This window comes from Triturus cristatus, chromosome 1_2 (assembly GCF_964204655.1).
Source record: "Triturus cristatus chromosome 1_2, aTriCri1.1, whole genome shotgun sequence".
NCBI classification, from domain to species: Eukaryota; Metazoa; Chordata; class Amphibia; order Caudata; family Salamandridae; genus Triturus; species Triturus cristatus.
In genome coordinates, this window is record NC_140580.1 from 487,473,561 (window position 1) to 487,486,461 (window position 12,901).

Here is a 12,901-nt window from a genome sequence, read left to right on the forward strand (position 1 = left end):
CCCCCATCCCTCAGCGCCTTGAGACCCTCACGGGTAAGTAGCGCGCTTTACAAGTACCCTGATTGATTGATTGATTGATTGATTGAGGAGACACTTCTCTCACACTCCTCTATTATGTTTGTTTAGGACTATTATTGGCCTCTTTGAAGTAATACATGTCAGACTTTACCAAATGTAGACACATATTTAGATATGGCAGTAGTAGTCACTGTTGTTCATTGCCTACTGCCATGGAGATTAGTGAGTGCATGTAATCGTGGGACATGATATTCTACACAAGGCAGTGCACTGTGTCCACTATGTTGACTTTGCAACTGCATTAAGCAAATGTGCATGGTGGACAAGTCAATGTGACTTGTTTTAGGTTCACTATGTTGACAGTACACAAGGGAAGAGATATTTGGGGGTCTTGTGCTGTACAGTGCAACTGGTAAGTTCTTAGAACTGCACTGCCTGACTGATTTAGGACAGCGTAAGACATATTTTTCAACATGATGCGATATCCGTGATTTGCAGCCTCCACTGGCAAACAATGGGTAGCATTGCAACAAGAAAGGCATATTTTATGTATGGTGGATGTGTGGATGTGTGTCCTGTGAAGGCGGTCTACCTTTTCTGCACAGTCAGTACTCTTGGAGGACTGATGGAGTAGGTTTGGCACAAAATGGCATGCACATTGTATGGCAGGTTTATATATGATGATTATTGTAATTTCCGTGGGACACATGACCTGGGGAGGACAAATATTTGAAATGTTTTCAATTTCACAGGTATTGGATACATGACATGCCTCATGACTTTGGGTGTTTCCTGTCCACAGAGACAACAGAAATTGAGGCCCTTCCTCCAAAAGGGTATTTTGACACAGTATTTTACATAGTGTTGCATTGTTCAGGATCTTTTCACCATTTACAAAAAGATAAAGCACCTCATTTATAGGCTTTTGCCACAGGCCACAACAGAGAGTCACTTAGTTGCGCTGTCCTGCATCAAAAAGAAAGGACAGGAATGTGCCATATTAATGAGATATGGTGCATTGGTGTTCCTTCTGAATGTGCAAGATCAAAGATTAGTGACTTCACCAACACATGCACCCCTGCACCATGTTGCAGGTGTGTCTGCTTTGTGGGCTCACTTGTTTGTATGCAGTAAGGGACACCTTCCTGCTTAAAAACAAACAATGGAGACATCTTCCCTCTTTTTATGTGTGCTGCATAATGCAGCACACATAGAAGGAGTAAATAACTAGGATAAATGAAGCTATGTCTCCTTGTTATACATCCCATGCGGAGTCACACATTTTTTAAACATTTCCAGTTTCCCAGGTCCACGTAATTCTGGAAATGTGTCACAACACATTGGTATTGCATGGGGAAATCCACTATAAGACTCATGCAACACATCCCTGATGTAGAATAAGACTTTGACGCTCCAAAGGAAAGCCCATCTGCGCCCGTCCGCACCTGGCTCACACCCATTGCCAGAACCCCTGGACCCCACGCTCGCCACGACGCCAGACTCAGATACTACGCCGACTCCCTCCACGCACTCAACACCGGCCGACACAACATCTGCTTCCAGGCCGCCCCGAAACAGACCCACAAATCCTTCTCCTGTCGCACCTGCAGCTTCACCTGCGACAGACCCACCAAACCTCCTAGAACTGGACCCAACCACCTCCGCTGCATTCTACTCAACACCCGCTCTGCACGCAAAGATGCCGTTGAGCTCTGGGACCTGCTCGACACCTTCGCACCAGACGTGGCCTTCCTCACCGAGACCTGGTGGAACGACTCCTCGGCACCCGACATCGCCATAGCCATCCCGGATGGCTACAAGATCACCCGCAGGAACCGTGCCAATGGCATCGAAGGAGGAATAGCCATTGTCTACAAGCCCACCCTCAAGGTCACCACCCACGCAGACGACACCCTCAACACCGCCGAACACCTGCACTTCCGGATCCACACCGACCCCAACACCACCCTCAGAGGAGCCCTCATCTACAGACCCCCCGGACCACGAGCACAGTTCAGCGACTCCATCGCCAACCTCGCCAGCACCCACGCACTCGCCTCCACGGACTACATCCTCCTCGGGGACCTGAATTTCCACCTTGAGAACAACTACGATGCCAACTCCGCCACTCTGAACGAAAACCTCGCCAACCTCGGCCTCAGACAACTCGTCACAGCACCCACCCATGCCGCAGGCCACACGCTGGACGCCGTCTTCTCCACAAGCACCCACGTCGCCTTCGACCACACCTCCGAACCCCACTGAACCGACCACCGCTGCATCCACTTCACCTTCAAAAAGCCAACCACGCACCATCGCACCCAACAGCTGCCACGCCGCTGCTGGAACAAAGTCACCGAAGACCAGCTGACCACCACCCTCTCCCAGAACCCACCTATCAACCCCACCTGCCCTGACGCCGCAGCCCACAACCTCAGACAGTGGATAGACGACTGCGCCAACACCCTCGCCCTACTCAAGAGACCATCCTTCAGCCACGCCAGCAGGAGAGCCACCTGGTTCACCGACGAGCTCCTGACTTCCAAACGCGCCTGCCGGAAGCTGGAGAAGAAATGGCTCCACAAACGAACGCCAGAAAACCACACAGCCCACAAGGACGCCACCCGCAGACATCACCACCTCATCAGACTTGCCAAGAGATCCTCCTTCAAAGACCGCCTGGATAACAACGCACACGACAGCAAAGAGCTCTTCCGCATAGTGAAAGAACTCTCCAATCCCGACGCCAGCGCCAACGACATCCCACCCTCACAAGAACTGTGTGACTCACTGGCCATCTTCTTCCACCACAAGATCGCTGACATCCACGACAGCTTCAACTCCACGACCGCACCAACGATGCACGGCTCCTCCCGCCCCGCGATCACCAACAGCGCCAACCGCCTGACCTCCTGGGCCAACACCAACGACGATGAGACTCGCAAGATCATGAACTCCATCCACTCAGGATCTCTGTCAGACCCATGCCCACACCACGTATTCAACAAAGCAGACGCTGCCATCGCACCCCAACTACGGAAGGTCATCAACATCTCCTTCGAGAAAGCGTCATTTCCGGAAAGCTGGAAGCACGCTGAAATCAACGCCCTCCTCGAAAAGCCCAAGGTGGACCCCACGGACCTCAAGAACTTCCGACCCATCTCCCTGCTCCCGTTCCCGGCAAAGGTCATCAAGAAAATCGTCAACATCCAACTGACCCGCCACCTCGAAGACAACAGCATCCTGGACCCGTCCCAATCTGGATTCAGACGTAACCACAGCACCGAGACAGCCCTCATCACCGCCACAGACAACACGTCAACTGGACAATGGTGAAACATCAGCTCTCATCCTCCTGGACCTGTCAGCCGCATTCGACACGGTCTGCCACTGCACCCTAAAGACACGCCTCCAAGAAGCCAGAATCCAAGAGAAGGCCCTTGACTGGACCACATCCTTCCTCTCTGGCAGAACCCAGAGCGTCCATCTCCCACCTTTCTGGTCAGAAGCCACCGACATCATCTGCGGCATCCCCCAGGGCTCATCCCTCAGCCCGACACTGTTCAACATCTACATGGCCCCCCTCGCACAAGTGGCCCGCCACCACAACCTCAACATCATCTCCTACGCCGACGACACCCAGCTCATCCTCTCCCTCACCAAGGGCCCTCACACCGCCAAAACCAACATTCACGAGGGCATGAAGGCCATCGCCGACTGGATGAGGAGCAGCCTTCTGAAACTGAACTCGGACCAGACGGAGGTCCTCATCCTCGGACCCACCCCCTCAGCCTGGGACGACTCCTGGTGGCCGACCGCTCTGGGGACAGCACCGGCACCAACCGACCACGCATGCAACCTAGGATTCATCCTCGACTCCTCCCTCTCCATGTCCAAGCAAGTCAATGCCGTCTCCTCCTCCTGCTACAACACCCTACGCATGCTCCGCCGGATCTACAAATGGATCCCGACCGAATCAAGAAGAACAGTGACACAGGCCCTCGTCAGCAGCAGACTGGACTACGCCAACGCACTCTACGCAGGAATCCCAGCCAAACACCAATGGTGGCCACAACGCATCCAAAACGCCTCCGCCTGACTGATCGTCAACGCCCCCCGCCGCAGCCACATCACCCCCATCCTGAGAGACCTGCACTGGCTCCCCATCGAGAAGAGGATCACCTTCAAGCTCCTCACCCACGCACACAAAGCACTCCACAACGCCGGACCAGCCTACCTGAACAGCAGACTCAGCTTCTACACCCCCACCCGCCAGCTCCGCTCCGCCAACCTCGCCCTCGCAGATGTCCCCCGCATCGAACGTGTGACCGCCGGCGGCAGATCCTTCTCTTACCTCACCTCCAAAACCTGGAACACCCTCCCAACCCACCTACGACAGACCCAAGACCTACTCGCCTTCAGAAGACTCCTCAAGACCTGGCTCTTCGAGCAGTAGCGGCACCCCCCCCCCCCCCACCCCTCAGCGCCTTGAGACCCTCACGGGTAAGTAGCACGCTTTACAAGTACCCTGATTGATTGATTGATTGAATGATTGAGGAGACACTTCTCTCACACTCCTCTATTATGTTTGTTTAGGACTAATATTGGCCTCTTTGAAGTAATACATGTCAGACTTTACCAAATGTAGACACATATTTAGATATGGCAGTAGTAGTCACTGTTGTTCATTGCCTACTGCCATGGAGATTAGTGAGTGCATGTAATCGTGGGACATGATATTCTACACAAGGCAGTGCACTGTGTCCACTATGTTGACTTTGCAACTGCATTAAGCAAATGTGCATGGTGGACAAATCAATGTGACTTGTTTTAGGTTCACTATGTTGACAGCACACAAGGGAAGAGATATTTGGGGGTCTTGTGCTGTACAGTGCAACTGGTAAGTTCTTAGAACTGCACTGCCTGACTGATTTAGGACAGCGTAAGACATATTTTTCAACATGATGCGATATCCGTGATTTGCAGCCTACACTGGCAAACAATGGGTAGCATTGCAACAAGAAAGGCACATTTTATGTATGGTGGATGTGTGGATGTGTGTCCTGTGAAGGCGGTCTACCTTTTCTGCACAGTCAGTACTCTTGGAGGACTGATGGAGTAGGTTTGGCACAAAATGGCATGCACATTGTATGGCAGGTTTATATATGATGATTATTGTAATTTCCGTGGGACACATGACCTGGGGAGGACAAATATTTGAAATGTTTTCAATTTCACAGGTATTGGATACATGACATGCCTCATGACTTTGGGTGTTTCCTGTCCACAGAGACAACAGAAATTGAGGCCCTTCCTCCAAAAGGGTATTTTGACACAGTATTTTACATAGTGTTGCATTGTTCAGGATCTTTTCACCATTTACAAAAAGATAAAGCACCTTATTTATAGGCTTTTGCCACAGGCCACAACAGAGAGTCACTTAGTTGCGCTGTCCTGCATCAAAAAGAAAGGAGAGGAATGTGCCATATTAATGAGATATGGTGCATTGGTGTTCCTTCTGAATGTGCAAGATCAAAGATTAGTGACTTCACCAACACATGCACCCCTGCACCATGTTGCAGGTGTGTCTGCTTTGTGGGCTCACTTGTTTGTATGCAGTAAGGGACACCTTCCTGCTTAAAAACAAACAATGGAGACATCTTCCCTCTTTTTATGTGTGCTGCATAATGCAGCACACATAGATGGAGTAAATAACTAGGATAAATGAAGCTATGTCTCCTTGTTATACATCCCATGCGGAGTCACACATTTTTTAAACATTTCCAGTTTCCCAGGTCCACGTAATTCTGGAAATGTGTCACAACACATTGGTATTGCATGGGGAAATCCACTATAAGACTCATGCAACACATCCCTGATGTAGAATAAGGCAACGTAACACTTTGCACTGCCTTGCCTTAGTCCATATATATGAGGCCATGCAAGGGCATTCAGGGTGAAATGCGCTGCCTTATGGATATGATTAAGAGAACTGCTCCACCAGAGCCTCATGTAAATTTACCCTCTAGCAGCACAGGCCTCATGTACATGAGGTTCACAGTGGCTTAACAGGTCTTAACATGTGTGGCGTTGGAGGGTTGTATTTCACATGTGCCATGTAGTATGGTGCAAGTATGAGGCCCACACCTGCTACATACGCACTGTCTTATTCACCCAACACAAGTTTGGCTATTTTATCCTACATAATTTACTGTCATGAGGTCAGTAATGAGCTTGAGCTGTACTTGCCAACCAGTAGGCCATTCCCAAATGTCCCATTCGGTAAGCACTTGTTTATGTTGGAATGTCTGTAGATGCATGCATCATGAGCAGTTTCAGGGTACTTTGCCAGCTCATTGATGAACTTCCCCACATGGTCCATTATTCTCTGTATGTTGATGGAATATGTGTGCTTCCTATTGTGGTACAGGTAGGGTGTAGCCGCAGGAGGCACAAGTTACACATGTGTGCAGTCTATTGCCCCCATAACATGTGGGAATTGAGCAATGGCATAGACGTTTTGCTCAATTTCCAGTTGTTTCTGCTGTGTGTTGGGGAACATGGGGTAATGTGTGAGGATTGTGATGGCATCCAGGACAGAGAGTAGGAATGCTGATAAAGATGGCTGGGAGATTCCAGCCACTCGGCTGTAGTGGGTTGGGATGATCAAGACACCATCATGTGTAGTACTACCATCAGCTTGGCCTGCAGAGGGATGTTGGTGCACCTCTGGGATGTTGACTGCTGCTTTGGCGCAAGAGCAGGACAATAGACTCCCACATGAGGTCAATGAGGGTAATACTCTGCCGACATATCCGCTCCCTTCTCCTGCGCTGCCTCCTTGGTGATAGTGGAGGTGTTGGTGGTGGTGGTCGTCATCTTCTTGCTCTGAGCTGCAGTATGAGTAGATCCATGGCATAGTTCAGCTTGCCAAAGTTCTCTGGGTAAACTCTGCTTAAGTACCAATGTATCATTTTTACTCCTGGCTTGCTGATCCACAGAGATTTAGACACATTTTTGACTGCACATCTTTGCAAATGATGCGTCACTTTCCCAAATACTTGTAAATATGGATTTCTCAGTTCTGCGGTGAATCTTATCGGGGAACGCCTACCTTGCATATGATTAATGTAATCTAACGTAGCAGGTTTTGGCGCAGGAAAAAAAGCGATGCAGGAATGTGGAAAGTGACATATTGGGCCTAATGCGTCACTTTGTAAATATGGATCAAGGAATGCGCTGCCACTGTTTCACAAGAAGTGACGCAGCGGCGGCAAAAGCTCCTTGTAAATATGCCCATTGTGATTGTTCACACATTTATTAGCATTACTATTAAAATGTCTAATTTGTATAGGCCTCATGTCAATTCACACATTCTACAACATTAAATGGAGCCATGTTTACATGTAATAAGGCCTGTCTTGCATGTAACATGCATTATTATCACATAGACGAGCTAACACACAAGATGCCGTCATCTTGTTTACAGATAAGCCTGATTAACATTTATTTGCCTCCATCTTCTATGCAGACTCAAAACTTTGACTACCTTAATGTTTCTGTCTCTGCTGTAAAGTAATGTAATCTAACATGAATGCTGCACAATCAATATGGCTTTCAAGGAAAAAAAATAGATTCTCAGCAGGTATTCAAAGAGCTGCTCAGTTGTTTATTTAGTTCTATTAATTGCTTCTTGTTGCTATTCTTCAGTAAATCAGTGGAGTTTTGGATTTCCTTCCTGATATAATTTAGTGGCATAACAATGCTAATGTGAAAAGTGTCCAGATGCACAATAGTCTTTTCAAGTCACTTGTGCTTGTGGGTGTCCTTAACATATCTATATGTGTATCTTCATTCACACTCAGGCCTTGTTCTTCAGGCTCCTAGGGTAATTTACGTCTTCAGTATAAACACCACAAGTGCAGTTCCACCCACTACGGAAACCTAGGTTCTAGACATCCTAGTGTTTGTAAAACTGTTAATAATGTCTATTTGAATGCTTCTAATTTTTCCCTATCAGATGCTTTAATATGGAAAACTAACCCTCTTGAGTGTGAATTGCAAAATATAATCTCTACATTTTCAATAAAAGCTGGAGGGTAAGCCCTTTAGTCACAGTTGTGTTCTTTGTGTCATGCCTTATGCAACCCACATTATATAATATGTCTTTGCGTATACTAATATGACATCTTGTCTCAATAATAATGAAACTATGCTAACTAATTTATCAGAACATGCTTTAAAGAACTTGTTATTGTCTTGCTCATAAAGCAAGGCAACTGCTACTTGCAAAGGTGAACATAACTTGACACCAAGGGTATGGTGGAATGTTGATTGTTAATGCACTATGTGCTCTGTGCTCAATTTAGCAAAGTTTAGTGCTCTGTGCCTGTGTTTACATTTTTAAAGAAATCTAAATATAGTTATAAAATAAAGGTTACATTATCATTTTTGACTTCTAAGATTATTTTAATCTTGTTTACCTATGCGGTGTTTGAGGTTTGTTTTGTTATTCCTGGTTCTATGGATTTCTTTGGAAAAGACTTTTAGCAGCACTGCCTGGCCATGTGTGGTGTTTGACTTACTCCAAGACTTGGGTGGATGCACATGGGTGTAACAATTATCTTACTCTTTGGTGTGTGGTTTTTGCTTTGCTTTCCCCACCCAGTTCCAATTAGATGCACCCATTCAGTAGTTGATAGTGGTAGATATAACCCATAAAGTAACTATGGTCATTCACCTATGCCGTAGGGGCAGAGAGGTAAACATAGGTGGGTAAACGTCCTCCCGTGTTAAATACAGTTCCACACTAAGTAACCCACGAACCAGTGAAGGGTATTTACTAGTTCTCACACTTAACCCTGGGCGGTTATAAATGGGAAGATCCTATATGAAGCAAATAGTCACTCGCCACTAGGGAGTGGGAAAGGAAGAACTTCCTTTTGTTTATATTACCCTCACACACCCGAGTGGTGTCATGGTTCATGATCGGGTCAAACTGACCCCTATAAGTCAGGGTGGGCTCAACCGTATTCCAGGGAGCTCTTGATGAAAAATGGCCTGGGGGAGTTAAAGATAAAAAATCTTTACTCCATCTGAAAGTAAGAAAAAACAAGAAGAAAAAAGGTCATACTATAACATTGTAGTATACACTCAGCTCTTCCCAAGTGTGATGTGCTTGTGGTAATAACACCCATGCTTTCAGGGCTTTTGAGTGTGCTGCTGACATTATTCCACATACCAAATTAGTATGTGTTACCAGTATTTAACTCAATACCACACGCAACTCAGTGGTATATATAGTGATATGGTGATAAAGATTGCAATCTGTCGGTAACCACACTTCTATGTGCACGTGGTCACATAAAAATCACTCTAGTGTCACTCCCAAGAACACACCATGCTCAAGTCATTTGTTACATTTATTCACCCAATTCATTCATGCACCATCATCTCCCTTACTCGCGCGGGGGTTCTACTGCGTTAGTCCATTAAAAGTATTATGTAGTGAAAGTGCCACCTGAAAGAGGTGCTAATATAAATACATTTTATGCAACCATGGATCTTTAGAGCAGCATATCTATGTATGGTACTGTTTACGGGCTGAAGTACTCTTCTCAAGTACTAGTAAAGTATTGTTATGAATAACTGAAGAATCAAAGGATCAAATGTTCGACCTGTCTCAATAAGGAGTGGTGATGTTGGGTGCTAATAAGATGGTATTTTTTAGAAAACATCAATGTTTCAGTTCTACTTCTTAAATGAGTCATTTCTGATGAAGTTGGTTCCATGGAATGGAATCATTCAGCCCAATCACGTGGGTTTTCAACCGGTAAACCCAGCGTTGTTTACGCTCAAGTAGTCTCTTAGTCAGGTTGCCAGTACCTTTGACTTTCTCAATGATGATCCATTTAATATCATTGTCATTATGACCTTTCTCCAGGTTATGTGCGGTAAGTTTAGTTGCTGTTATCGCCTGTCTTATGGTGCTGCGATACTCACTAATGCGAGCCTTAATTTTCCTGCTCGTCATCCCAATGTACATCAATTGTCATGGGCATTTGATCATATAATCAACGTTGTCACTATTACAATTTGTGTGACTACGGTGTTCCCAAGGTGAGGTCAGACCAATGTTGATCCGCTTTGTGTGCTCAGTAAAAGGACATATCACACATGACCCACATGGGTAATGACCCATTACTGGTGGTTGATTCCATAGGGTCAGTTGGTTCGTTAAATTGAGTCGATATGTATCTGCATGTACCAATGTATCTCTGAGACTCTTGTTCTTTCTAAAAGAAAACATCGGTCTCTTAAAGGTCAGTATGTTTGATGTTAGAATGGGCCAGTATTTGTTTATAATTTTCTTTACTTCATTTGATGAAGAGTTGAAGGTGCTCACACAAATCAATGAGTCCGTCTCTTGTTTTGGGTTAGTTTCTAACAGCACTGCCCTCAGCATATTGCGCTATCGTTTTTTTGCTTTGTCGATGGTTGACCTTGGATAGGCTTTTTGTTGTAGTTTAACAGTTAGTATCTCTGCCTCTTTTTTATAATCCGCCAGATATGCTCAGTTCCTGTGGACCCTTTGAAATTGGCCCACAGGTAAATTTTCTTTCAAGGATCGTGGATGTGCGCTATCAAAGCACAATTAGCTGTTCTTGTCCGTTTGTTTTGTGTATAGTGAACAGACTAGTGTCCCATAACTTGCTGTTAGAGTTATGTCTAAAAAAGAAACCACCTGGTTATTTGTTGCCTTAGTGAACCATAGATGAGGGTTAAGCTGGTTGATCCACTCTGAAAACTCCATCAACTTGGTCTGGTCACCTCTCCAGACGACTAGGATATCATCAATGTATCGATACCATTTGTAGATGTTGTCTGAAAAAGGATTTGGTGGCCAGATGTGTTGTTCTTCGAACTGGCTCATGTACAGAAACGCTATACTTGGCCCAAACGTGCTGCCCATTGAGGTCCCATGGACCTGAAGATAAATCTGGTCCTTGAATCTGAAGAAATTCTCTGTCAGTGCTAGCCGCATCAGTATGATCACCCATTTCAGTGGTGCTTCCCATTGCCAATCTTCCTTTTGTAATAGATCTTCAATGAAACAGAGGCTTTCTTCCTGAGGAATGCCGGTATACAGTGCCTCAACATCCAAACATATTAGGGTGTTCTCCTCTGGATTGTATTGGAGGTCCGTGAGCATATTGAGTAGATGTTTTGTGTCTTGAACATAGGATTTTATTCGCATGACCAAGGGTCTGAGAAACCAGTCCATATAGTTGGAAAATGGTTCAAGCAGAGACCCTATACCCGAGACAAATGGTCTTCCGGGGGAAGGCATTCTGCCGTTGTGTATCTTCGGTATTGTGTATAACCGGGGTATTTGGGGATCCTCAGCGACTAAGAAGTTGCATTCTTTTTTAGTGATCCAGCCGTTTTCCAACGCATCTATTGTTAGTGTCTCAATTATATTTTTGATGCACGTGTTTGGGTCTCTGTTAATCTTTTTGTAGTACTTCTCTTCAGCCAGGAGGTTTAGGCATGTTGTCCTGTAGGCATTGGTGGTCTGAATGATGGTTGACCCGCCTTTATCGGCCAGTTTGATGATTATGTCGGCCCTAGTACTCAATGTCTTCAAGCCTTCACGTTCCTTTTTGCTCAGGTTGTTAAAGGTGTTCCTGCTGGGTTGGAGTAGTTCAATCTCTTTTGATACCCTTTCCTCGAATTGGATTACTTCGGGGGGCATCATTGACGATGGTGGAAAGAAGGTGGATTTGGGATGGAGAGTAGTCTAACCGTTATCCTTATCAGGTTTGTTTATGTCCATAAAGAAAGTCTTGATGCGAATGTTGCGAAAAAACTCGCTCAATTCGCATCTTAGTTGAAATTTGTCTAAGAAGGCAGTCGGTACAAACCCCAGACCTTTATTAAGGACTGCGAGTTCATCAGAACTTAATGTTATGTCAGTCAGATTGACAACTAGTTCCTTTGTGCACTCGTGCTTGGTTGTTGGCCTTTGGTCTGGCTCCTGGTGTTCGCAGGTGTTCTGTCGGTCTCCCATTGGACCCTCCTGTTCCTTCTTCTTTCACATCTTCCTCTTCTTCCGCCCTGGTGTAAAAAATGGTTCTGGTTGAAGTCAGGGTGGAAGAAGGGTGTTGTTTGAAACTGAGGTGGTCCTTGAAAAGGTATCGGGCCAAAGGGCCCGGGCCTGGGATACATTTTCTGTGATGGATATCTTTGATTGTATCCGCCTCTTCGTGGTTTCCTTTACCTGCCTCTCCAGCTTTTGGTTGAACTGTTGCTGGACCATTCATCTTGTTCTGAGTTCAAGGAGTCCCATCCTTCCTGATAGGAGGATTCTGAGTCAGAGTTGTCTTGACCTTTGTAGTCATCCTTGGTATATGGATATACTTTCTCATGTGAGAATTTTTAGAGGTCTTTTTGGAGTTTATTTATTTTACTCTGCATAGGGAAGTCCTTATCTTCTCCAATCTCTTTATTGACTTCCTCAAGTTTCTTTTTAAAGAGGGATACCTTTATCTCAGTCATGAGCGTGTCTTCACTGGTTTTGATTTTAATAAGTAGGTCTTCTGACAAGCGCTTGGCTGTATTTATAATGAGGATCAGTCAATCGCGTGTGCAACGCCACACGATCAGCGACCACTCCTTTTTAAACAGTGAATCATCCAAGAAGATCCGTGGGGCAATTGTGACCAGTAATCCAGAGGGGGCTGTGTTGCCATGCAAATACTTTGTCACGATAGCCCCATGAATCAGTATCTTCATCTGTGAACGTTTCAGTTCTTTAAGTTCATCCCAGTTTTGGGCTTGATTAAGGCTTTGGTTAATGTTCATGTCAGGTAGTAATGATGGA